General features: G+C 40.6%; 1 pseudogene across 1 annotated transcript; it reads right to left on the bottom strand.

Moving 5' to 3' along the window:
- Nucleotides 1-5,253: 5,253 nt before the first annotated feature.
- On the bottom strand, nucleotides 5,254-23,766 carry LOC309838363 (growth hormone-inducible transmembrane protein-like; annotated as a pseudogene). Its single transcript has 3 exons — nucleotides 23,655-23,766; nucleotides 22,351-22,447; nucleotides 5,254-6,314 (listed from the first exon to the last, which is right to left on the bottom strand). The product of its transcript is annotated as a growth hormone-inducible transmembrane protein-like (transcript).
- Between the last annotated feature and the right edge of the window lie 1,766 nt (nucleotides 23,767-25,532).

The following is a 25,532-nucleotide window of genomic DNA, read 5'->3' as shown; positions in this document are numbered from 1 at the left end:
GTAGCAGCGTGCTGGAATAGTAGAGAACAATTTCCAAAAAAGGTGGCTAACTGGACAAGCCAGGGCTACCTTACAATTGAAGGCATATCAGGATGGTGCAAGTAAAATAGCCAAGGGTTTCCAAGACCCACAAATACGGTTAAGGTGGAAGAGTTGAGAGATGTTCAGTTGAAGGGTTCAGAGTTTTACCAAAGAGCACAGAGTGAGCAGACTGCCAGCTGTGTGAATGGAGGCTTGGACAGGAGCAGTGAAGTAGCTGGTGCAGAGACTGATGCCCAAGAACAGATGGGACAAGCCACATGTCAGTGGGGGACATTGAAGACAAATGAAAATATGTAGACCACATGTTCCTTCTCCAAAGCTGGGACCTGAGACCCCTGGAACTTAGATGATTCCCAGAAAGGATGTGGGAAGAAGGCAACAAGGGAGAATCCAGAACTTGAATAAGGATTTACTTCCTCAAAGATGAAGCTTTAAACAAGAAGTTGTTGAACTACTTTTTATTGGCAAGATTGGATTTTTATCATTGGCAGATGTGGAGGCTTCTGAATTAATTTATCTTTCTAACAGAGAAATGAAGGAAAATAGGTTTCGTATGCTTGAGTCATGCCTGTAAATTATACATGTATTAAAATAAGACTGAAAGACAACCCAATACAAGAATTTGAGAGACTCATGACATCAGGTAGATGGAGCTAGATTTAGCAGTATTTAAACAGTTTTCACTGCAGGGCATAATCAGGCCTTGCATTAATTAAATACAGAATGTTTAAGGATAGTTGGACATTTGTCCAACCAAACCCACCATCTGCCCCTGTATCACAGACCCAGGACACATAGAAACTTATTGCTGTCCTCCTATCCTCAACATCTTCAATTCAAGGGAAGTGAGTATAGAAGGAGGGGATGGTGGAGATGGTGGTGCCTTACATCATGGGCAGCTATTCCTCACAAGTTAAAGGTGTACAATGTGATGGTCTGACATACGTTATAGGTCAATTGTATCTCAGTAAAGCTGGAAAAAAGAAAATAATAAAAAATAAAAATAAAGAGAGCAAAAAAATAGGAGGAACCCTGAGAAAAGGCGCAATGGGCAGCAGAAAATTCCACCCCTGTAACAAAGCTGTAGTAGATTAATGCAGGGTCAGATCACAGAGGGCTTGGTAAGCTATACTAGAGAATTTGGATTTTATTCTAATTGCCACAGGAAGCTATCAGAGATATTTAAATAGAGTGACAGTGATCACACTTAATCTTGGAGAAACTCTCTATGTCTGGTCTTCAGAGAATGAGTTACAGAGAGACAAGAGTTGGAGAAAAGAGATGGGTAAGGGAGACTGCTGCAATGGTATAGGTGAGATGTGATGATGGCATGGACTAGAGTGTTGATGAAGATGCTAAGAAGTGGCTTGGATTTGAGAAATATATGTTGCACTTGCTGAGGATTGGATGTAAGTCATGAGAGAAAGAGGATTTTGGCCTGAGCAACTGGGTATAGGGGGGTACCATATATGGGGTTATCACTTAGTGACATGCACATGGCTGATTTGGGGGGTGGATAAAGAGCTCTCCTTAGGATTAGTTAAATTTGATATGCTGGGGAGGTAGCTGGATATCTGGGTCTTTATCTTAGTGGGAAGATCAGTGTGGCAGGTACAGATTTTGGAGTTAGCAATATAAAGGTAGCATTCATAATGACAGAACTGGACAAGATGAGATTGGGAGAAAGTGCCGATAGGGAAGAGACGAAAGGCTCAGGATGGGGTCCAGAGTATTCCAACATTTAGAGACTCAGCAGACAAGAAGGAGCCAACAAATGAAACAGAGGAGTGGCCAGTGAGGTAAAAGGTAAGCCAGGGGAGCATGGTATCAGGGAAACCCAGGGAAAAGTAGGTGTAAAAAAGGAAGTAGCTAACTGGGTTAAAAGCTGCTAAGTGATTGGGTAATATGAGAATAGGGAATTGACCATTGGTTTTGAGACCCTGATAAAAAATGAAGGAGTTTTTCATGAAGGTGGGTGGGGTGAGGGATGAAACCCAAAAAGGTAGGTTGAGAAAAGAAGGTAAGAAAATACAGACTGAGTATAGATAATTTTGAGGGGTTTGGGTGTGAAAGACTGCAGAGAAATGAAGTAGCTGGAGGACAGTGTGGGAGTGAAAGACAGGTGTTTGCTTTAAATTTTTTTTTTAGATGAGTGATATTAAAGCATGTATGTGAGCCAATGGGAACAGTCCAGTTGTGAAAGGGCAGTTGATAACACAAGAGAAAAGGGAAAACTATAGGGTCAAATTCCTTGAGCAGGGATGAGATCCCATGTAAACATGGAAGAATGGGTCACAGCTAGGAGCTGGGACAATTATTCCGTCATATCAATAGAGAATGAAAAGTGGGTTTTGAGTGGCTTTAGTGGTAGGAAGATGAGGTTAGTTTCATCTGATTCCTGAGTTTTGTTTTGTTTTGTTTTTCACTCAGGAATGAGTCAAAGTCATCAGCAGAGATTGAGTGAGGAGATGTGTGGTCTGTTGAAAACAAGAAGTTCTGAAATATTTGTGCTGGAGAAAGAGAAAACAAATGTCCTAGGGAAGTAGGGTAGGAGTGCTGGGCAGTGTTGAGTTGAGATTAGTCATCATGAATTTAAAGTAAGATGTTTAGCTCAGAGTAGGTAGATAGTTTGGTTAAGCAGATTGGAGGCTTAATCAGATGAAGAAACAAAGGGTAGGGCCAATAAGGGTGTTAGGAAGGAAATGATTCTCAAACTAGATCAAAGCTTCTAAGCTGGAGGTAAATGAGGACATACAGGGGCGGGGGGTGGGGTGGGCAGTGTGGAGTAGTGATAAGTGGTAGGGTCAGTGCAATGGCGGCCCCTGTGTGGTCAAGAGACGATTGGGGCAGACAATTAAGTCCATGAGCCAGGAGGGCTGGAGGTGGTGGATGGTAGGGGCATGACTGGAACTGTGATTTCAGAAGGTGTATGGTTATTGGTGATGATAAGATTTTGGGAGAACCATAAAAGTGTGGATGGCTGGAGTGGAGTGAAGGGCACATCCTCTCAACTGAATAGAAAAAATCTGCAGAAACAGAGGATTGTTGAAATTTCCAAGTAGGTTGAAAGAGTAAGAGTGAAGAGAATGAAGCCAGCTGAGCACTAAAGCCCTTGATGAGCGGGGAGTGGTCAGGAGATAGCCAGATCACAGTAAAAGGAAGAGGTGTCTGATGGTCAAGTCTGGTAGATAAAGGGGAAAAATATGTTTAGAAGTAGCATGCAGGGTAACAAACCACCTACTTAAACTGCAGCTCTCAAGTATGTGGGTGTGTTAGTTTCTTGTAGCTGCTGTAACAAATTAATACAAACTCTGTGGCTTGAAACAACAGAAATTTATTCTCTCACAGTTCTAGAGGTCAGAAGTCCAAAGTCAGTATTACTGAGCCAAAATCAAGGTATTGGCAAGGCTGTGCTCCCTCTAGAGATTCTAGGGAGAATCCATTATTCCTTGTCTCTTTCATTTTTTTGGAGGTTCTTGGCACTCCTTGGCTTGTGTTTTACATCTCTTCAATCTTCAAAGCCAGCATCTTCAAATCTCTCTCTGCTCTATCTTCACATTGCCTTCTCCTCTGTGTGTGTGTTAAATCTCTTTTTACCTCACTCTTAGAAGTGTACATTTGATTGCATTTTGAACCGACCCAGATGATCCAGGATAATCTCCCCATCTCAAGGTCTTGAATTTAATGGCGTCTGCAAGAACTGCCATATAAGGTAACATTCCAGGAATCGGAATGTGGATCTCTTCTTGGAAGGTCATTTTTCAACCTACCACATGGAATATGGGAAAAAAAAAATCAGCTTTTATCTGAGAGAGCTGGTGTGGAACCAGAGTCTTCAGAATGGTCATTTTTCAATTAAAATAGTACTAGTTAGTAATAGTGATAATTTTTGCTTTTTTATTTTTCATCTGGCTGGGACCTTTATTATGTCAGAAATAAGCATTCTATGTGACTTGAGGCGGTAAGAATAATTATTTCTGGATTACTGTAATAAATCTTTGTCAAAACACCAACTATCTCAATAATCATACACTTATTTCATTCATAAGAACTTCCAAAAATAACTCTTCTGTATCAAAAAACTTACAAATGGCACAAGAGAGTTAAATATATAATGATCTATGGAGGAGAGGAGGAAAATTCTGCTAGGGGAAGCTCTAATGAAGCATTTTCTCCATTATATTTTTGATTGATATAGTTCATGGAAAAACCTCACTTTGCCTTCCACTTTTTAGTGATTCCTCTGAGAGGGAATGCAAGAAACCAAATCTGAGGGGAAAAACTGCTTTCATAATCTCAAGTGTCAACCACAAACAGGCTTTAAAGCTTGAAGAGATGAGAAAGGCAAGCATGTTTTCCTTTAAACATTTCAATAAATTTACAAAAATATTCAACAATTATGAACATATTGTTTGTATACTTAAAAATGCAACAATTTTCATGCTTTGAGTATTTTAAGGATATTTTGTTCTAGACGATTCAAAAGTAAGACTCACATGCACACATACTATATAACAGGAATTCTCCATATGATTGGCATTGTGGACTCTTCTAACAGTGTCAAACAATGGGAAGCCAAACATGATCACATATGTACTGTAAGGACAGCCTTGACAATCACCTATGTCTTTGTTTTCTGCTCAGTGCTTCTGCTAAGTTCAGCAGATGTACAACCATGACTTGTTTCCAAATGTCCAACCCCCCCCACTGACTCACCACAATTGCGTAAGTGCTAAGTTCTCAGCATTCAAAGAAAGAATGCAGGTGACCCTTTACTTCTCTCTGGTCCCTTTACCAAACCCCTATGTCGCTTGTGACATTACATGTTAATAGTCCACCTTCAAAAAAAAAAAAAAAAGGAGGTACACAAGTTTGCTAAGTTTCACCTAACCAAATAAATTTAAAAATAGATAAAATACTTAACTTCCTGCAACACAAACCTTGGTTTTCACACTCATTAGAACATTTTAGAATTACTCAAACGTGAGAATTGAAAATGTGTGTGCTATTTGGAAGAGAACTACTGAATTTATTCTCCAGAAGAAAAAGCAGACCTGAAGCATCACATTATTGGAGCACTTGAAACATGCTGACAAGTTCTTATCTTCTAAACTTCCATGAAAGCTGCTTGCACAAACCATTTAACAAATATCTGCCCCTATTAAACAAGCCAGATATCTGATGTATTAAGGAAGTCAGAAGCTGGTCACTTCACTTCTTTCTGTTGCCTCCAGTTGCTAGAATACTGGCAACTCACATAAATATGTATAATGTATCCATGTAGACTCCCAGCATTGAACTGATGGGATCACATTTTAACTCCATACACTGGTACTCTTCTGCATGCTTGATTACTTTCTGTGGGTCATACAGAAGAAACATGCTGAAAAGAACGAATCCACCCTAAATTGCCACTGAGCACAGAGTGGCACCAGCCACAGTGGTAGGTGGAAGAAACATAGATCCCAGTGAGGACAAAAAGACGAGACCCAGGCCCATGCTCAGTGGTGTTCCCATGTTCAGAAACTTCTCGCTGGGCACACACATGGCCACGGTGGAGAGGCGTCCCACAGTGCCAGCCGTGTACCATGCATCTCTGATGAGAAGAGGCCCCCCTAATATCATCAGAGGAGCCACCACTGCACACATCACACCAGAAAGTAATAACCAAGCAAGATGCTTTGGGCCTGGGCTCCTGTCATATGATATCGACTGTACCAGCATTCCAGCTCCAATCATGGCTGCATGACAACTGGTGCAATCAAAGGTTGCACCAGTTGTCACCCAAGAGCCTCTCATCACCAAGTTCATGAGAGCAGGAGTTCTGCTCACTGCCAGGGCAGACAAAGCTGTTAAACCAATACTTCCTTCTAAGTACATATAGGTGGAATGAATTCTACCCTTCACATACTGAGGCCAAATTATAGCCTTTTCAATAGCGCCAATCTCATTAGACATTTCCAAGCCACAGTAGCACAGAACACCAAAACAGACAGCAGCCCCTCTAGCAATAAAACATCTCATCTGATCAATTTTAAATATCTTTTCCAATGATGGTTCCAGAGCTGCCTCTTTTGAGTCCTTGGCCAGTTTTCCCATGCCAGACCCCAAGTCCTGTCTTGGTGGCATATTCCCTGCTGGGTGTGAAGAGCCATCGATTCTTCGTGATGGAATTCTTCACAACAGGGGAGGCCTTGGTGAAAGCTGGGAGGAAAACTCTGGAAGGTAGTGTCCAGAGACACACAAGTCTTGTGGCCAGTATGGTGGTGCACCTGGTTTACCAAGCAGATCTGAAATGTGCAGTTCGCGTTCCGGGCGGCGAAAGGCAACCAGGCGCACTTCCCGTGCCCTCCGCCCGCCTCTTACTCGATAATTTTTACTTAATAAAAATTGTGTTGAGCTAAACTCTCAGACTATATGAACAGAAATCAGGGAAGGAAAAGATGAGTAGAACTATGCTGAAGTCTTCATCTTAAATAGGAAAAACTCAAGAAACAACTTCTTAACGTCAGCAATTGGAGAACAATTTTGCAGCTTGCTTTCAAAAGTATTGACAAGAACTGTTGCACCATGCCAGTCACCCACTTTTAGGGTTAGCAAATTTTATCACTTTCCTGGTCTGCCTTCCTCTCTTCTGCTGTCTTTTCCTTTTCTGGTTAGAAGTGTTTCACATGCATGATGACATTTTATATTTCTTTATCCGAATATGATACCATCTGGAGGCATTCTGCATTCCTTTTGGCTTTGGACTTTTTATAACCTGTGATCAGAATATAGATGGTTAAAGATGCCTACTTTATCCAGTTTCCTATGTAGGATTTATGTAATGTTAGTGCTCATTTATTTTGATATGGAGATTGAACTTGGGAGTCTATGCATGGATTTAAGCTGTACACTTAGCTCCAGGATACAGAGAAAGCTCAATGCAACTGAAACCTTGATAGTGCTGATTGGCAGGATGCCAAAGGCAATCTAGAGGGAGTTATGAGCACCAGATGGAATAACAGAAATTCCTGGTTGTTCTACATTCGAAACATCAAGAATCTAAACCTTTCTTACTAACTTCACTGCTTCTACTTTACTGTTACTGACAATTGTAACTAGTTGACCTACTCACTCACCCTTCCCCACTCCCTCACCCAGTCTATTCTCAACACAATAATCTGAGTGGAGCCTTTAAAAACAAATCAGACCATGCTCAAAACCTTCTAGTGAGATATATGCACTCTTGATACTACGTATAAAATAGATAACTAATGAGAACATACTGTATAGCACAGGGAACTCTACTTAATGCACTGTGGTGACCTAAATGGGAAGGAAATCCAAAAAAGAAGGGATGTATGTATATGTATAACTGATTCATTTTACTGTACAGTAGAAACTAACACAACACTGTAAAGCAACTATACTCCAATAAAAATTAATTAAAAAAAACCTTCTAGTGACTTCTCATTTCACTCCAGCAAAAGCCAACATCCCTACAATGACAGCAAGGCACCACACAGGGGACCTGACCTACCTCTCCTCTCATTTCCAAACACTTCCTCCCTCACCTGTTCTGCTCCAGCCACATTGATGTTTCTAGTCACTCCCAGCTCAGGATCTTAGCTCTTGATGTTCTGTCGGCCTGAAATGTTCCTCCTCCAGTTATCCGCATGGCGTGTTCCCTGACTTCCTCAAGTCACTGCTAAAATGTGACCCTAGGAGAGGGGCTTCCCATGACCCCTCCTTATAAGGTAGTCAGTCATCCCCCTGCCCAGGGTGCTCCCCTTCTCCCTTATTCTTCTTTCGTTTTCTCCATGGCACTTGTTCACATCTGACTCACTCCAAGTGCTGCCATGTATTTTGTTAGATTATGGCACCCCTATTAGAATGCAAGCTTCACCAGGGCAGGACAGTTGTTCCGTGTATGGCTGGATCCAGGCACACTGCCCAGAATACGGCACAGGAAGCACTGAGTATGTATCTGGGGATGGTCACCCCAAGTACACCTCTTGACTTTCTTGGTAAAGTCTCAGACTCTTTATTATGAGATAATGGTCATGAAAAGAGACCTCCGTGACAGGGGACTGGAGAAAATATTATAATGAGGAGAAAGATCCTAGCTGAGTGTTGTGGGTTGAATTGACTGTGTCCCCCCAAATTCATATGATGAAACCCCAACCCCCAGTACTTCAGAATGTGACTGTGTTTGGAGAAAGGGTCCTTAGAGAGGTGATTAAACGAAAATGAGGTCATGAGGGTGGGCCCTCATCCAATATGGCTGTTGTGTTTATAAGAGGAAATTTGGACACATGGGGAGACACCAGGGATGTGCACACAGGGGAAAGGCCATGTGAGGACTCAGTAAGAAGGCGGCCATCTGTAAGCCAAGGAGAGAGGCCTCAGGAGAAACCAAACCTGCCAAGCCCTTGGTCTTGAACTTCTGGCCTCCAGTTGTGAGAAGAAAAATTCTGTGGTTTAAATCACCCAGTCTGTGGTATTGTTATGGCAACCCTAGCAAATGAATATACCTAACTTCAGGGAAAACTGATATTTTGAGTTGGACTTACAAATGCCTGGGTCTACTTGTATATATGAAGCCAAATGGAAACAAGCTCATTAAAGGTTTCTAAAGGCACAGTGGTTCTAGAGAGTTCATGATTACTGAGAAAGAAAGGTGTCCTACCAGTAGCAATTGTATAGAGCTAGGTTGACTTCAATCCTAGAATAATGAAGGCTCCCCTTAGGGGCAGACCACGACTATCATTGTCATCACCATTGATACCAATGCTGCCCTACCATGTGCCAGGTCCTCTTCCAATGATTCCCATGCGTGCATGGAGTCATCCAATACTCACAATAGCTCTGTGAAAGTTTATCACCTCATTTTACAGATGAGAAAACTGAGAGACAGGTTGACAAAGTTGCCCAAGGTCATATATATATATATATTTTTTTTTTTTTTTTGCGGTACGCGGGCCTCTCACTGCTGTGGCCTCTCCCGTTGCGGAGCACAGGCTCAGGACGCGCAGGCGCAGTGGCCATGGCTCACGGGCCCAGCCGCTCCGCGGCACGTGGGATCCTCCCGGACCGGGGCGCGAACCCGTGTCCCCTGCATCGGCAGGCAGACTCTCAACCACTGCGCCACCAGGGAAGCCCGGTCATATGTTTTAAGTGGCAGAGCCAAGGTTTGAATTAGGCAGTGTCTCTGGAGCCCGTGCTTTTAACTCCTGCACTCCATCTCCTTTTATATATCTTCCCCTGCCTGCAAAAGGCTTTTTCCTGCACATTTAGATTTGTTAGTCACTGGCCTACAAGGACAAGTTCTTAGCTTAGCCTTCTATTAGCACAAACCTATATTTCCAGCTTTATTTTTATTATTCTCATACATTTAGAAAAATTGTATCATCTTGTCTATCAACTTTTCCTTGCTCTCCTCCCCCTCCCCCATATCCCTGCTTTCTTGGTCTTTGCCTTTTTTTTTTTTTTTTTCCCCCTTAGGTCATTCTAGTTTCCTATAGTGCCTTCTGTCCTCATTCTTACCTATTATCCTTATCTAGAATCTACTCTTGAAGACCAAATCCAAACCTTACCTCCTCCATAAGATCTTACATTAACTCTCCCTTCTGAAAATTTCATTGTACCCACAACTAATTTGAGAATTAATCACATACTTTTTAATTGAAATTTTTCTATCTTTGGCTCAATATTCTGTATAAATATTCTTAAGGCTTTACTTTTCACCAGTTTTATGTCTCATCTTCAAAATAGGTTTAATTCATTGAGGGCAGGGATAAAATATCTACTCCATATGATACTTTGAACATAACGAAAATAGAGATTTATTGATGTTCTTTGATTTGGAAAAACAGTCAAAACAGAAGAAGGAAATAATAAATGTGGTCATTCTAGTTAACAGCTAGCACCATGCTGAATGCATTATATACACTAGCTCATTTATTCCCTACAATATATAAGTACTATCTATAAGTAATATCATTATCACTATTTTATAGATGAGGGAAATATGTATCTTAGAGGTACTATGTAGTTTGTCCAAAGTGACACAACTTGTAAATGTTAGTGCTAGCATTTAGAAGTGTTGTGATGGATTAAAATGAGGGATTTATAATAATGAGGGATATAAATAGCATGAGTTACCAGAAGGGAGAACACAAATTGACCTCCAAAGTTCTGGTAGCCACAGCCTAGAACTTTGTTGTTCACCAAATTCTGTGTTCTTCTTGGGCATGCAGCTGGACCACTGCAGTTAGATGTGGATTTATGCCTGAGCTCTAGCCAGTGGGACTTGAGCACAAAGGATGGAAGCCATCTCTGGTCTTGTCTCTTCCAGGACTGGACAAGGATGCTGCTGCTTTGACCCTGCAGAATGGCAGAGCCACAAGATGGAAGAAACCTGGGCCCCTGAATCACCATGTGGGGCACTCGCTTCTGAGAGGGGACATCACCTTGAGACTGTGACATGAGCAAGAAAAGAGCTTATTGGAGGGGCCTACTTGTTACTGCAGCCTCATTTACCTAACTGCTACATTCTAGTAATTGTCAAGGCAGTCAGAGAGCTCTCAACCCTCCTGGCACTGAACCAAGTATTTGCTGAGGAGTGTGAAAGCCATCTTATAACACCTTTCACTCATCAGTTAGCAGCCTCTATTTCACAGGTAGTGGGGTGATACCAGTAGTGCTTGTTCAATCAGCGGTGGCCTATGATCTATTGTGACACAAACAGTTTTAGGTAAAATGAAACAAACTGAAAAATGATACCTCTTATGGTTATGAGGAGTAGACATTTCCTATCCAACCCTAAATTAGAAATTCCCTGATCCAGGCACACCAGGTTCTAAGGTTTCTGTATTTAAATGACCCAAATACAACAAATACTTTATAGAACAATTGAGAATTTATAAGGCTCCATAAAAATTCAAATTACAGTACTTCTTGTTACCTTTGTCAGTAGTTCAAACATAAAGACTTTTGAAAATATGTGGAGGATTGATACAATTTATGAAAAACATTTAGATGAGTGACAGAGTCAGACATTTCTGTTACAATGATGAGCTGGAGGGAGGCAGTTTTGGCCAGTTACAATCTCTCCCTCTCTCTCTCTCTCTCTCTCTCTCTCTCTCTCTATATATATATATATATATATATATATATATATAATTTCCCCCCTTTTTCATTCATCAAGCACCTATCTGATGTCAAGAGCTGCCCTCTGTTAAGCATTTCTAGGCATTTCACCCATTTCATCACCCAGCTCTGTGGGACTCAGGAGAGCAGGGCTCTCTTCTGGGTATGGACTCAACCTTGATTCAAGCCTTGGAAGGAAATTGAGAATTTCATGTCCACTCTCTCCCTCTCACACTCCTTTCTTCTTTTCTCTCTTCTCATTATCTAACAGTTTATTGATTCTCAGGCCCAGGGCCAGATTCTAGATTGGCGTCATTTTCTTCCTCAGTGCAGGCGGCTGCAGTCTCCCTCCATGACAGTAGAGGGCGCCAGAAGACCACAGCCCCGTGTAAATCGGGTTTATGGTCCAATTTTCCTTCTCACATGGAGCAGGAAATGGACAAGTGGTTTTTGGATGATAATGGAGTTTTCTCATTTTCCATTTCTTTATAACACAAGTGACATTTTTTTGGCAGCAGCTGAGAAAATAGACTAATTTTCCCCACATGACCTCTCGTAGTCTGCATCAATGTCCCTTCTCTCCCCTCTTCATACTCTGTCTTCTCAATTTACAGAAACTGTTTTTGCTTCATGATGCACTTGCTAGATTATCTGTGGGGCATGTCCCAGACACCACAAATTTCAAGGATCCCTTCTCTACTCACCTGAGTTGGCTGGCTCACTTCAGCTCATTGTATTGAAAGCCTGAAAAATGAAATCATTTGTGAAGAAGCTATCCTCTGGATCTCGTAATAAACTCAACGTGTCTTTTGGTTGATGTGTAATTTGGCAGATTCATAGATTAAAATGGTGGTGGGAGTGTGTTGCAGGGATGGATTGGCATTCTGCTGCATTTACATTATGTACCGTCTCCAGTAGGCTTTTTATTGCCATAAAACATGAGAGGCAGAGAAAAGGAAAATTGTCTGGGCCATTATCTCTGGTGCTGTGGAAAATTCAGAGACCAAAGCTGCCACAGCCAGAAATGACATTTTTCTGCTGGTAGGGATTCTCTGGTTTATTCAGAGCCATCAACTCCTGTGAATATGGTCCAAGTACAAACATTTTGTATTTGGCCAGGATGCAATGAGCCATATTTTTCCAGAAGACAGGGAATGTCAGAGAAAGGAGAGACGAAGGTCATTTAGTGCAGTTCACTAACTCTGTAAACAGCTCAGAGGCCTAAGGGCACTCAGCCTGTTGGATCTCAATTCTCCTCAGTCTGTGGTTCTTTCTCCCACATCTTGTCTTATTGTTGACTAAGGTAACCTGTCAGGGAAATTGTATTTTCTTAGACTTGCCTGAGGATGAAGGCAGGCAATTCTTATTTATTTATTTATTATTTTTATTGGAGTATAGTTGATTTACAATGTTGTGTTAATTTCTGCTGTACAGTAAAGTGATTCAGTTATACATATATATAATTCTTAAAAATATTCTTTTCCATTATGGTTTATCATAGGATATTGAATATAGTTCTCTGAGCTATACAGTAAGACCTTGTTTATCCATGCTATATATAATAGCTTACATCTGCTAACTTCAACCTCCCACTCCATCCCTCCCCAACCCTCTCCCCCTTGGCAACCACCAGTCTGTTCTCTATGTCTGTGGGTCTGTTTCTGTTTTGCAGATAGGTTCATTGGCGCCATATTTTAGATTCCACATATAAGTGATATCATATGGTATTTGTCTTTCTGACTTACTTCACTTAGTATGATAATCTTTAGTTGTATCTATGTTGCTACAAATGGCATAATTTCATTCTTTTTAATGGCTGAGTAGTATTCCATTGTATATATATACCACATCTTTATCCATTCATCTGTCGATGGACATTTAGGTTGTTTCCATGTCTTGGCTATTGTGAATAGTGCTGCTGTGAACATAAGGGTGCATGTTTCTTTTTGAATTATAGTTTTGCATGGATATATGCCCAGGAGTGGGATTGCTGGATCATATGGGGGACATCCAGACTCCACACCTCAGGTGTTGTGGGTCACTTCTTGGGAGCCCCCATGGGGATTGCAGGGACTCTGTGGGGCTTGACCACAGGGAATCTGCGACAGAGAAGGGGGAGGGACTTGCAAAAACCAGCACTGGGGTCTTGGCAGACCCAGTCCCTACCTGCAGAGACAAAGTCTAGCCCCAACCAGCAACTCTGCCTGTCTGCAGAACCAAATCGGCAGCACAGTCTGATCAGGGAAGCATAGTCTGGCCCCCTGCTGAGTGTAGTTCTGGAATGTTATTCAGTGCTAAAGAGAAATGAGCTATCAAGCCATGAAAAGACAGGGAAGAACCTTAAGTGCATGTTACTAAGTGAAAGAAGCCGATCTGAAAAGTCTACATATGATATGATTTCGACTATATGACATTCTGGAAAAGGCAAAACTATGGAGAGAGTTAAAAGGTCAGTCATTACTAGGGGTGGGGTTTGGGGGAGGAGTGAATAGGCAGAACACAGAGGATTTTTAGGTCAGTGAAAATACTCTTTATGATATTATAATGATGACTACATGGCATTATATATTCATCTAAACCTATAGAATGTATAACACCAAGAGTGAACTCTAAGGTAAATAATCGACTTTGGGTGACTATGATGTGTTAGTGTAGGTTTATCCTTAGTAAAAAATGTACCACTCTGGTGAGTGATGTTGATAATGGGACAGGCTCTGCACATGTGAGAGCTGGGGGTATACAGGACATCTCTGTACTTTCCTCTGAATTTTGTTGTAAACCTAAGACATATAAATAAATAAATAAATAAATAAGTAAATAAATAAATAAATAAATTTTTTTTTAAAAAGAAGAAATGTAGCTAAAAAGATTTGGACAAAGAAACCAGGACATCTGGGTAGAATTCAAGCTCTGCCACTTACTTCCTGTGTGACATTGGGTGTCAACCTCTGTGGTTTTTAGTGGCCTCATTTGCACCTTTAGGGGATTCTTTCAGATGTTTGTTCTGGTCTTTCTGGCACTCTTTAAAATTGCATGAGGACGACTCACATATATTAATATTTATTCCAAAGAAATAGAGGAAGAATTGGTCGAAACCATCCTTTTCAGGTTTCCTCTAACTGCAGTACACAAGAGATATCCATACACAGATGTTAAAAAAGAGAATATGGTTATTTTATTTTAAAGTCTGGTTGGTTTTGAAAATAATCAGTTGAGTTTCATCCAACAAGTCATAACTAATTTCATATTAAAAGTATTTTATCCAATATTTAAACCCAACTTTTCCTCCTAAATAAATTAGCATGTGTAGATACAGACCCGCTATAGCACATGAGTCTTCATTGAGGATATCGTTGTCCACCTTGTTGAATCAACTGAGACTGTTTCCAACGTCATTCGTAAAAGACTCCAAGACAGCCCTTTGGAGACGAGGGGTTTAACTGATAACTCACCATCAAACTGAAAGCTGAGCTCTCCCCCAAAGCCCGAATGAAGGAAGAGAAACAAAATGAGAATGTTTGATTGAAAAACAACAAAATTTCACAAATCCTTCACAAGAATCTCTACACTCCACTGGGATTTGGCCAAAGATCATTTGGATGGATTGCATGTAAAGATGGTAGGAATACAACTTGGTTTTCCCGAGATTGTCAGGGGCAGTAGATGTCAGTGGTGGTGGTTTGAGGAGGGTGGTGAGGATTGCAGATCACTTCAGCTCAGGGATGTGAACTTAGTGTTGCCTTCTGAGCTCAGAACCTCAGACTGGAGTTGATTTCATCCCTTCACTGCCATTTACAGGCCAAGCTCTGGGGTCCTCCCTTTAGTCGTCTAAATCTTAGTGGGGGCAGAAAGTTTTCTGCTTAGCAATTGGGATGGAAATCTAAGAGGTTGTAGAACTATATGGAATCTAAGGGGAAAAAAAAGGTCATAAAGAACCTAGGGGTAAGACGGGAATAAAGACGCAGACCTACTAGAGAATGGACTTGAGGACATGGGGAGGGGGAAGGGTAAGCTGGCACAAAGTGAAACAGTGGTATGGACATATATACACTACCAAAAGTAAAATAGACAGCTAGTGGGAAGCAGCCACATGGCACAGGGAGATCAGCTCGGTGCTTTGTGACCACCTAGAGGGGTGGGATAGGGAGGGTGGGAGGGAGGGAGACGCAAGAGTGAGGAGATATGGGAACATATGTATATGTATAACTGATTCACTTTGTTATAAAGCAGAAACTAACACACCATTGTAAAGCAATTATACTCCAATAAAGATGTTAAAAAAATGCAGGAAAGCAGAAAAAATGGCTTGGATATAGAGCTCCTCATTTGGGAATTGTCCAGGAAAAAAGAAAAAGTGATTTTTTTCCCCTTCCTCCCTTGGGCAAGTTTAACAGTCCATGTAGGCAGCCAGGCTCAGGGAATAAAGCAGAGGTATCCCATTTGGGCCTGGCCACTAATAAGAATATAATGTTCCTTCTCCCCTACAGTCATCATCATAGTTCAGGTCTTCTGGAGTTCCAGATTCCATTTCTATTTCCTTCCAACCCACCCTTTTAAAGCAACAATCCTCTTCATCACCCTGGTCTTTATTAAGCTGGATCTCCATCATTCATGGATTCAAGGCAGAACATCTCAGTCACGTAAGGACCTTCAGAATCCCAACACTGCCTGCCTTTCCCTTTTCTCCTGCCAACTGATTTCCCTACATATCAAGCTTCTTGTTGTTTCCTCTTGGAGGGGTGGTAGCTCATAGGTTCATGCCCCAGCCTTCTGGCAATGCCCTTTCCCTCCTATTGGCTTGGTGAACTCCCATGAATTCTTCAAAACTTGTTCCAGTTACCATCTTCTTTTGGACTTTTTGCACCTCCCCAAGCCACAGTCCTTTAAACCTCCTTACATTTTCTTACTGTACTATACACACAGGCCTCCACTTCTGTTTTCATTTCTCTTTCCCTAATTAAATTGTGCCCATTTTGTATTTATCTTTATGGCCCTGCCTCCTAGCGGTATCAGTCATACAACTGAGGGCAATAAATGTTGGTGGAATAAATGAATTTCTTGGTACCTAACTTTTGGTCTTGATAAAGTGGGAATGTTATTTCACATTGGTTACATACAGAGAGAAATGAATGCAGAAGGAAAAAAACAAATTATTTTTTCCTTTGAAATCCAACCCTATCTTGTATGGACTGCTTTTATTCTGGCTGCATATCAGTACTCGATCCCTGTTTTACGTAAACATGGACCCATAAGAGACATGGTTGTTTAAGAAGTGGAAGGTAGACATAATAATAAGCTAAGAGAACACAATAGTCCTGAATGGAACCCAAGTAAGAGCTAAACAAATCAGACAATGGTAAGATAAAGTTAAAGACACTGAGATATTTGCTGGCATGTGGAAGAAATATTTCTCCGTTGTGTAGGGGTAGGTCATTCATATGCAACCCAACTATCGGTTGTGTGTACCCCCGAGTCCCCTCACCTTCTGGAGTCAATGTTTATTTTAAAATCCAAATAAGATATTGCTATGGAAAATCCCACCTGTGGATTTTTGCCGAAAAAAATGCTGCAATGTGCTTTCTAAATACTGTTCTTGGTTTCTACTTTCTTTTTATTTTTTATTGAAGCTTTGTGGGAACTGAAGGGAGCACAGCATAGCATCATGAAGACACAATTTAAAAATGAGTATTAGATTTATTTTCCTAAAATTCCCTGCTATTGGCTGTTATATGGAGGTGATGTGGTGGGCTGGCCTTCCTTTTTGTGGCTCATGTCTTCTGTTTATCCCTTCCTATCATCCTGCCTGGGTTGCCTGCTGAGATTCAAAGTTCTTCTCACTTAACTGTGTCGAGCAATTCACTTCTAATTTTTCATATCCTTCCAGATTATGGCCTGAGGTGGGGTGGGGGTGGACATTCACAGTGAGGTTCAACACAAGGCATGTATTTTTCTAAATGAACAGCATCTCCTCTGATCTGATGCTATTTGGCAGGTGTGCAGAAGAGACCACAATCTGTTCTGAGCAGTAGCTTTCTGCTTCTGGGTAACCATAGAAATAGTTGCTTTCTAGGCTCAGAATTTTCTAGAGCTGAAAACATGGAAGCCCACAATGTCTAATTTGGAAGCAATATTAGAACTCAGTCAAATAGGTTATATCTATGTCTTTTCCTTTCCTTTGTCCACATGTTTTCAACAGTTTTTCCTCATGATATGAAAAGGCTATAATGGTAAGTTTTCTTGTAGCATCAATATTGGCCATGACCCCAAAATGAGTCAGGTGCTACCTGCAAGCTTTAGTCAGCCCTATTCTTCCTTATTCAATAATCCTTTAAGTTGATCCAATTTAATTATTCTTTTAGTGAAATTGAACTTGAATGTCTCAAAATACTATCATTAAATATATTCAGCTTTGATTACTGTTACAAACTTGTCCAACAAATCTTGTGAAATTTATAGTTGGTAGCAGTCAAACATACTAGCAGTGGGACACCCATAACTAGCTAGTCTGTTAAAAATATCCTCAGGATAGTAAAAATAATAGCAACAATGGCTATAATTAATTGAGCATTCCTATTTGTCAGGCACTCTTCTAAGCACTTAACAACATTTCTTGGAAGAAAAAAACAAAGTTTCCCTTCAAGAAAGGGAGGCATTAGCAGGTGGTCTATTGGGCTTCATTTGGCCTATGGGTTTCATGTTGGATTTTTTCTATTCCAAATGAGGTGAAGAGTCTAAGATCCACAGAGGCGAGGACAGTTGTAAAGCCTTGGATTCACATCAGCTGACACTCATTTTGGTGCACTTTGCATTATGGCATCTGCTCCCCTTTATCTGAAGGGTTTTGGAGTTTCCATTTTTGCAGAAGGGGGCATGTGTTTTGCAGCTATCTGGAAGTAGTCAACAAATAGCAGGCAAGGGGCTCCATGGTTATTTTATTCATATGTTAGTAGGAACATTTTGCCATTGCTTTCAGAAAGTAATTAATTATTATGGATTCACCTGTGACTGATTCAGGAATGCAGCTGGACATTCCAATAAAAAGTTCCACTGCTATGACCCTCTATTAACCTGATAAGTGCAGTATATCATCTTAGTTATACACTAAAGCTTAAACTTTATAGAATAGAGACTAGCATGGAAAATAAGACAAAATTTCTAAATGCACAATCATCTTTTAATAATCTGGGGCTCTGTGATACCCAGCCACTTTGTGTCTGAGCAAATGACAGATTAATTCAGAAAAAAAGAAAAAAAAAGTAATCCAAAAGATTTCCTCATTACAATTTTCAATTCAGTTGAAAAAGTCAATTTAACAGTAGCAAATTTTTTTTGCTGCTAATGATAGAAATTGTTTCTAGTTAATCTAAGCAAGAAGGAAGAATTTAATATAATGACCTGGGATCCAGTGACAGGAATGCAGCTGTGACTCAAAAGGGATTAAGAAGGCCAAGGGAAGCCCAGGAAACAGGCTTTATCTATATTTTGCTTTCATTTCTTTCTGCAAATTCTTTTCTTTTTCTTTTTTTTTGGTCTGTCTTTGCAAATCAACTATCTCTGCTACTTCTACTCATACGATAATGGCTGTGCCCCAGTTCTCAAATTTATGTAGTTTTCATATAACTGAACCCAAACCCACATTGAGATTTCACTCTCTCAAGTTACAGAGCTCTGATTGGCTCATTTTGGCTCTGGTGCTTGGCCACTGCCAATCAAGTGAGTCCTGAACAGTGGTTATGTAACTAAAACGTAGCTTGGAGAATCAGAGTGGAGAACTGTTCTCAGGGAAGAGGAACTTGTGAGCAGGACACACACTACAAAAGTCTCTTTTATTACCATGTCAACTAGGTCTCTGTGTGAACCAGCCTTTAGAAATTCAAGGACTATGTCGAATTCAAAGACAGTGTCTCTTCTATCAAGCCAGGCGTATTTTTAGACTAGATTGTTGAGTATGTAATTAGGTCAACAAATTTAAAAATCAGCCCGAATAAACCAAAATGTTAATTTGAGTTTGCTGTAAACCAAAAATATATAATGGATCCTAAAGCTAAGTGGAAGTGCTTTGGATTCTTCTTCTTTTTTTTTTTTTTTTTAAACATCTTTACTGGAGTATAATTGCTTTACAATGGTGTGTTAGTTTCTGCTTTATAACAAAGTGCCTCAGCTATACATATACATATATCCCCATATCTCCTCCCTCTTGCATCTTTATTCCTGTCCTGCCTGTAGGTTCTTCAGAACCATTTTTTTTTTTTTTTAGATTCCATATATATGTGTTAGCATATGGTATTTGTTTTTCTCTTTCTGACTTACTTCACTCTGTATGACAGTCTCTAGGTCCATCCACCTCACTACAAATAACTCAATTTCGCTTCGTTTTATGGCTGAGCAATATTCCATTGTATATATGTGCCACATCTTCTTTATCCATTCATCTGTTGATGGACACTTAGGTTGCTTCCATGTCCTGGCTATTGTAAATAGAGCTGCAATGAACATTGTGGTACATGACTCTTTTTGAATTATGGTTTTCTCAAGGTGTATGCCCAGTAGTGGGATTGCTGGGTCGTATGGTAGTTTTATTGGATTATTCTTGACACCACACCCTTAATTCATGGGGGCTGATGATGTTTAAGATTTAGCTTAAATAAGACTACTGCATTTCTTGCTGTGATCGATGGTCAGATCCTTGGAGACTGTAGAGTTTTCAAGTGCCTGCATATAATTATATAAATCAATCTAAGAGGTGCATGAGTAGAGAAAGAGGAAATTCTTGTCATGTTCCTAATGTATCTTTTGTATTCTCGTAAGACTTGAAAGAAGCTTGAGAGATGACCCAGTTAAGATCCCCTCATTTTACAGATGGAAAGTGAAGCACAGAGCAGGGAATTGACTAGTCCATTATTAAATGATGTTTGAGTGGCAGATCTAGTATTAAAATCCTAGATTCCAGTCTTCTTTTTATTATGTCCTACTATTAATAGTACGACTCACAAAACATATGACAGCACTGATGGGGTGTTATATTTTCACTAGATTTTAAATTAATTTTTCCAACATCTGGATTTTACTTATTCAAGTCTAATTTTTGATAAACAGGAAACTGAAAAAAAAGTTAAATGTATGTGCCAATCTCCCTCGACCAAATGGTGTGGGGTTAGAGTTTTGAATTCCTGGATTGTAATTTGTCCAAGTTTTAAATATATATTGCATTATTTGTTTTTTTCAATTTGACAGAATACCTTATTTGATTTGCAAATCAATCTTTATTTTAATTTCAAGATATTTTTTCTAAAAAAAAAGTGTTTGATGGAAAGCCTAAGGACATTGGTGATTATAATTTTTTAAAGTTTCAATTAAAATTATTATTAAAGAAAAGCAGACACATATTATAAAAAAATAAAATAGGATTGCAGGAGTCCTGCTTCCTAACATTGAGTTATGCTCCCCAGGAGCAGAGACCTTCAACTCTTAGCTGACTCATCTGAATTTTATCTCCATATTTCTAAATGTGCTGAAAAAATATTGATTTTTTTCAGTTTTAGGTATTATTTTACCAACTGACTTTCTGTGCACAGCTTTTCCAACTCCTCTTCTCCTGAGCTACAGTTGTGGCAACATTTACATGGTCATAATATTATTACCACTGAATTTTGGATTTCCCCAAATTGTAATATTGGGAAGGTGGGGGTAGAACAAGTGTGTGTATATGTATAAGTGAGGGATGTTAGTATACACAAATCTAAATCATTTTTTTCCATTGTCAGCAAATGAAATAAGATATACAATTTTTAAAAAATCAAGTGTTTAAAAAAAGAAAAGAAATCAGACTTCTGGGCAGACTCTGCTCCTTGGTAAATGTATTTTAAAAATTAAAATGTATATTTTTTATCAAAGAAATACACAATTACATGTTACTCTTTTGAATAAGGGTTTGTTTTCCTCAGCATTAATCATTGCCTTACTTTTTGATTTGCCTGTTTTGCATGTTATCAGTCATTAATTCATTCTAATATGCTCTACTGGAGTTGCATGCCACTTCTCAGTTGATAGTCTATCAATTCTATTTTTTTCTTGGATTCACCCACGTTGGAACTTTCTAACTTCTTGTGCCAACCTTGGTAGGTTTCTGGGCTTGATGACGAACTAACATCCTGGGACGTCTCTTTACCTTCATCCTGGAAACTTCTTCCCCTTCTTGTGTTGGATCTTCTGTTTCCTGGGTCCTTTTTCTTGGGCTACTTTCTCATTTTGTAGGGTATATTTTCCAGTCATTTGTTGACAGTTAAATTTCTTTTTTTTAAACTTTGATTCATGAATTTATTCAGAACGAAATGATTTATGTTCCTATGGTCTCATTGCATTCACTGGAAAAAAGGTGACTGCGAATTAGGGTTGTTCATCCCAAAGAGTGGTTTTTATGGTGGGGAGAAACGTCTGGTGAGCTGAATGCCGCCTCTTCCTGCCCCTGACCCACAGGCTCGGCTCCTTTGCAGGCACAGTGGAGGTAGGGGGTGACATAGGGCCTGGGAGTTGGGCCCTGTTTTATCTCTTGAGTGTTCTGTTCTATTATGGGCAGTAGACAGACATTGCTGGGCAGTCCAGGAGGTGTAGGAGCCGCTGTGGATGGGGGCAGCTGTCTCCCTCGGCGTGGAGCTGCTGCTGACCTCAGGCCAGCCCCCGCCACCCCCCACCGCCTAGGAGAGATGCCTGCACTGTGAGTATGTAGACCTGCAGGGTGGGCGGGGAGCTGGGCCGCTGGCCCAGGGCTCCTATAGTGAGTCGTTAGCAACTGCTCCATGCCAGGCTCTGTGATGTTCTCGGGGCACAGCCAGGCCAGGGAAGCGTGTAACACAGACACAAGGGTAAACTGAGTCAGCATCTGAGCCAGCATCCATGCGTGTGAGCTCCATGCAGACCCTGGCTCACGTGTTTTACATGTGTTGCCTCATTCACACTCAACAACAAACCTGGGCCATTTCTGCCCTTCTTATTCTCATTTTATGATGAAGTATTGGTAAAGAGGGGTAAAGTCGCTTGCTTGAGTCCACAAAGCCAGTAAGTGGCAGATCTGGAACCTGACCCCAGGCTTTTTACCGCCTCTGGACAAGGTCTAAGTGCCTCTGAACACTTGACTGCAAACATTCTTAAGTGCGGGCAGTGCCACCCACCAGTTACCAACACGTACAGTCAGCAGCTTTGCCTCCAAGGTGTGTCTTCAGGTTGCTCAGTCCAAGTTGCCTGAACGGCCCTAGGCCGAGGTCCTTGTGGAGCTCTGTAAAAGCCAAGGTGAGATTTGGCAGGCACGGGACGGTGAGGAGGTATGCTTCCTCACCAGGTGGGTGTAGTCAGGTCCTATCAAACCAGAGGGCACTGTTCTCTGTTGCTCCTGTTGACTATGACCCTCATACATGATTGTAAGTAATAATCCCTTCTTTGCCTGTCTTACTCTGTAGGTTGGAGAATCAGCTGAGATAAGAGATTGGAACATGTTTCTTTTCCCAAGTGCTGTATCCAGGTGTGCAAGTGGTGTGTTTACAGGGATACAAGTGAGCATCAGGCATGAGATGAGATTACACTTATAATTCAGATGTCAGGAAATTTAACCATAGACAAATGCAAAAGGCTTTTCTTTAGCTCTGTTGATGGAGGAAAGGAATGACTGCTTTTTTGTCAAAATGAAGGTGTTTGGTTTTAAACTTACTCAGTTCCTGCCAGTTTGAAATGTTGGCTCATTTCTTTTCCGCCAAGTAGGTGGACATGGAGCATTCGGCTCAGGTCAGGCAAACAAAGCAATGCTGAGAAAAGACTTCTTTTCTAAAATGATGGGGTTTGGCAGTTTTCCCATGACCTGGGACCTCTAGATCCCCAGGAGGCAGCGAGCTACTTTGATCAGCCCCATGTAGGACACATAATCTCAGTGCCATTTACCTTGACCTGGGCTGTCAGAACGGGATATAAAGGCCTGATACGGGTAAGAAAGAAAGCCTAGCTCTGTAACTCATTGAGGAGAGATGAATGGATCTGGGCCTGGGTGTCAGAACTGCCGGTGGGGCTCCCTGATAGTGAGACAAGGCCTCAGCCCAGATGCTCAGAAATGTAACCTTGGGCTCTGATTTTTTTCTTTTTTGTGGATGATGCCATCTTGTATTTATTGAGGCTAAGTGCTAAGTTCTCTGCTCTTAGAGTGAGAGGGAATACAGAGGTAGATGCAATGGATCTTGCTCTCAAGGTACTGACAATCTACCAATGATGCAAGACGACACCTCATAGGTTCACCTGCCCAGCTTAGACCAAGAGCTCCGGAAAGCAGGGCAGCACCTTGTCCCTCTCTGCTGTCTTTCATGGCCTCGTACATAGTTGGTGCTCAAGCATTTGTTGTTATGATTTACTCTCATGATTAAATGCAAATGGTGCAGCTTTTAACTCTGGTGTGGCAAACAGTTTTGACTCACCTGCCTACTCCAGTCTGGGGGCCGTACCTGATTGGGCACCAATCTGCATTAGGGTGCAGTGGGAGGTGTGCTGGCTGGAGACCAGCGAGCGAGGGTTGTCTGCTACAGAGGACTTGGGGAACAGAGGCAGTAGGCACATGGCGGTCATTTGCCTTCCCCAATAAGTGCATCATGCTTACAAAAGAGGGAGCAGAGGAGTGCTTGGAGGAAATGAAATGCCCCAGTATTCCCTGAAAGGGTGGAGCAGGATTTAGATCAATAGGAAGAAGTGCTTTCAGTGATGGAGAAGACCAATGACAAAGACTCTAGGGTCCAGTGAGTCTGACATATATGTCAGGGTGTTATGGGAGCCGGCAGATATAAGCAGAGGGAGTCTTGGAGGAGGAAGGGGAGTCAGGTCGGATGGAGGCCCTGTGCCTGGTGGAGTAGCATATCAGTTGGTTGTTGGTAGGTAGAGCATAGACAGATCGTGTAAAGGTCTTTGGGGATGCCAGATGGATGATCTTAGATGTGATACAGTCCTATGCTTTTCAAGAAGCTTTCCCAAATGCTCCAGACACAATTAGTTGCTCCATTCCACATCTCCCCACAGGAGATTCCCAGTGCTCTGCTTTAGCTCTGACTGTCATCTGCTGTGTCTAGAAATGTTTATGTATACATCTGCTCTCCCCGTTAAGGATGTGGACAGTGACTTAGCTATCTATGATTCCTGGTGCTCAGGACTGCACCTGGTAGGTATGGTATACCCAGTGAATATGGTTGCATTAAGTTGAGATAGGGTGCCTGAACTGCCAAGCAAGGTGGGGTGGAGGTGGGCAGTGCTTTCGTGGTGAAGCTGGGTGAGGAAGTGTATGGCTGCCAACCAGACAGTTAAGTTTCTTGAGACTATTTCATGACCGAAAACATTTTTATTCTACCCTTTTGTGTGATTAGTAGCGTGCGTGTAGAATTCTATGTGGAAGGTCATTCATTTGAATTTTCTCTTCTCTGTTTTCTAGCTTCAAGTGTTTCTGTAAAGAAGACTAACATTAATATGATTCATTGGTTTGCTTTAAATATATATTTATATATATAACATATATATAAAATATTAATATATATAACATTAATAATATGTTATTAATCATATTAATAACATTAATATGATTCATTGGTTTGCTTTAAATATACCATCTTGCTATTATCTTTGTATTTGTACCATCTATATTTTGTTCCCTTTTCCCAGTCTGCTGCCTTCTCTCAGATTAATTCAGTATTTTTAAAATTCCATTTTATTGGTTTATTAGCTATGTCCTTCTGTGTGATGCTTCAGAGTTTATAGCATACATCTTTAACTTCTCATAGACTACTTTTGAGTAACATTAGACCACTTCACAAATAGTATAAAAATCTTATAACAGCGTAATTCTATTCCTCTTCTCTTGACGTTTGTGCTCTTTTTGTTATATATTTATATTTTACTTCTGTCTAAATTATACATCTCATATTACATTCTTATTACTTTTATTTAAAACAGTCTTCTAGTGATTAACCTTATATCTTTTGTGAGTCTTAAAAAATCTTTATTTTACATTTGTTTCTGAAGGGTACTTTCTCTGGGTTTGGAATTCTAAGTTGGCAGTTTTTTTTTTTTTTCTTTCCATGTTTTAAAGATGTTGTTCCACTGTATTCTGGCTTACATTGTTCCTGAAGAGAAGTCTGCTACTATTCTTATCTATATTCCTTTGTATGTAATGTGCTTCCCCCCTGCCCCCCAGCTGCTTTTATGATTTTCTCTTTATTACTGTTTTTAACATTTTGATTATGACATACCTTGACTTATTTTTCTTTATATCTTGTGCTTTGGGTTCATTAAGCTTCTTGAATCTGTGGGTTTTATAGTGATCATCACATTTGGAAAAATTT

Source organism: Grampus griseus (assembly GCF_964374135.1).
Source record: "Grampus griseus genome assembly, chromosome: 20".
NCBI lineage: Eukaryota > Metazoa > Chordata > Mammalia > Artiodactyla > Delphinidae > Grampus > Grampus griseus.
The sequence above is the reverse complement of the archived record's forward strand: the minus strand, read 5'-3'. Positions and strand labels throughout refer to the sequence as shown.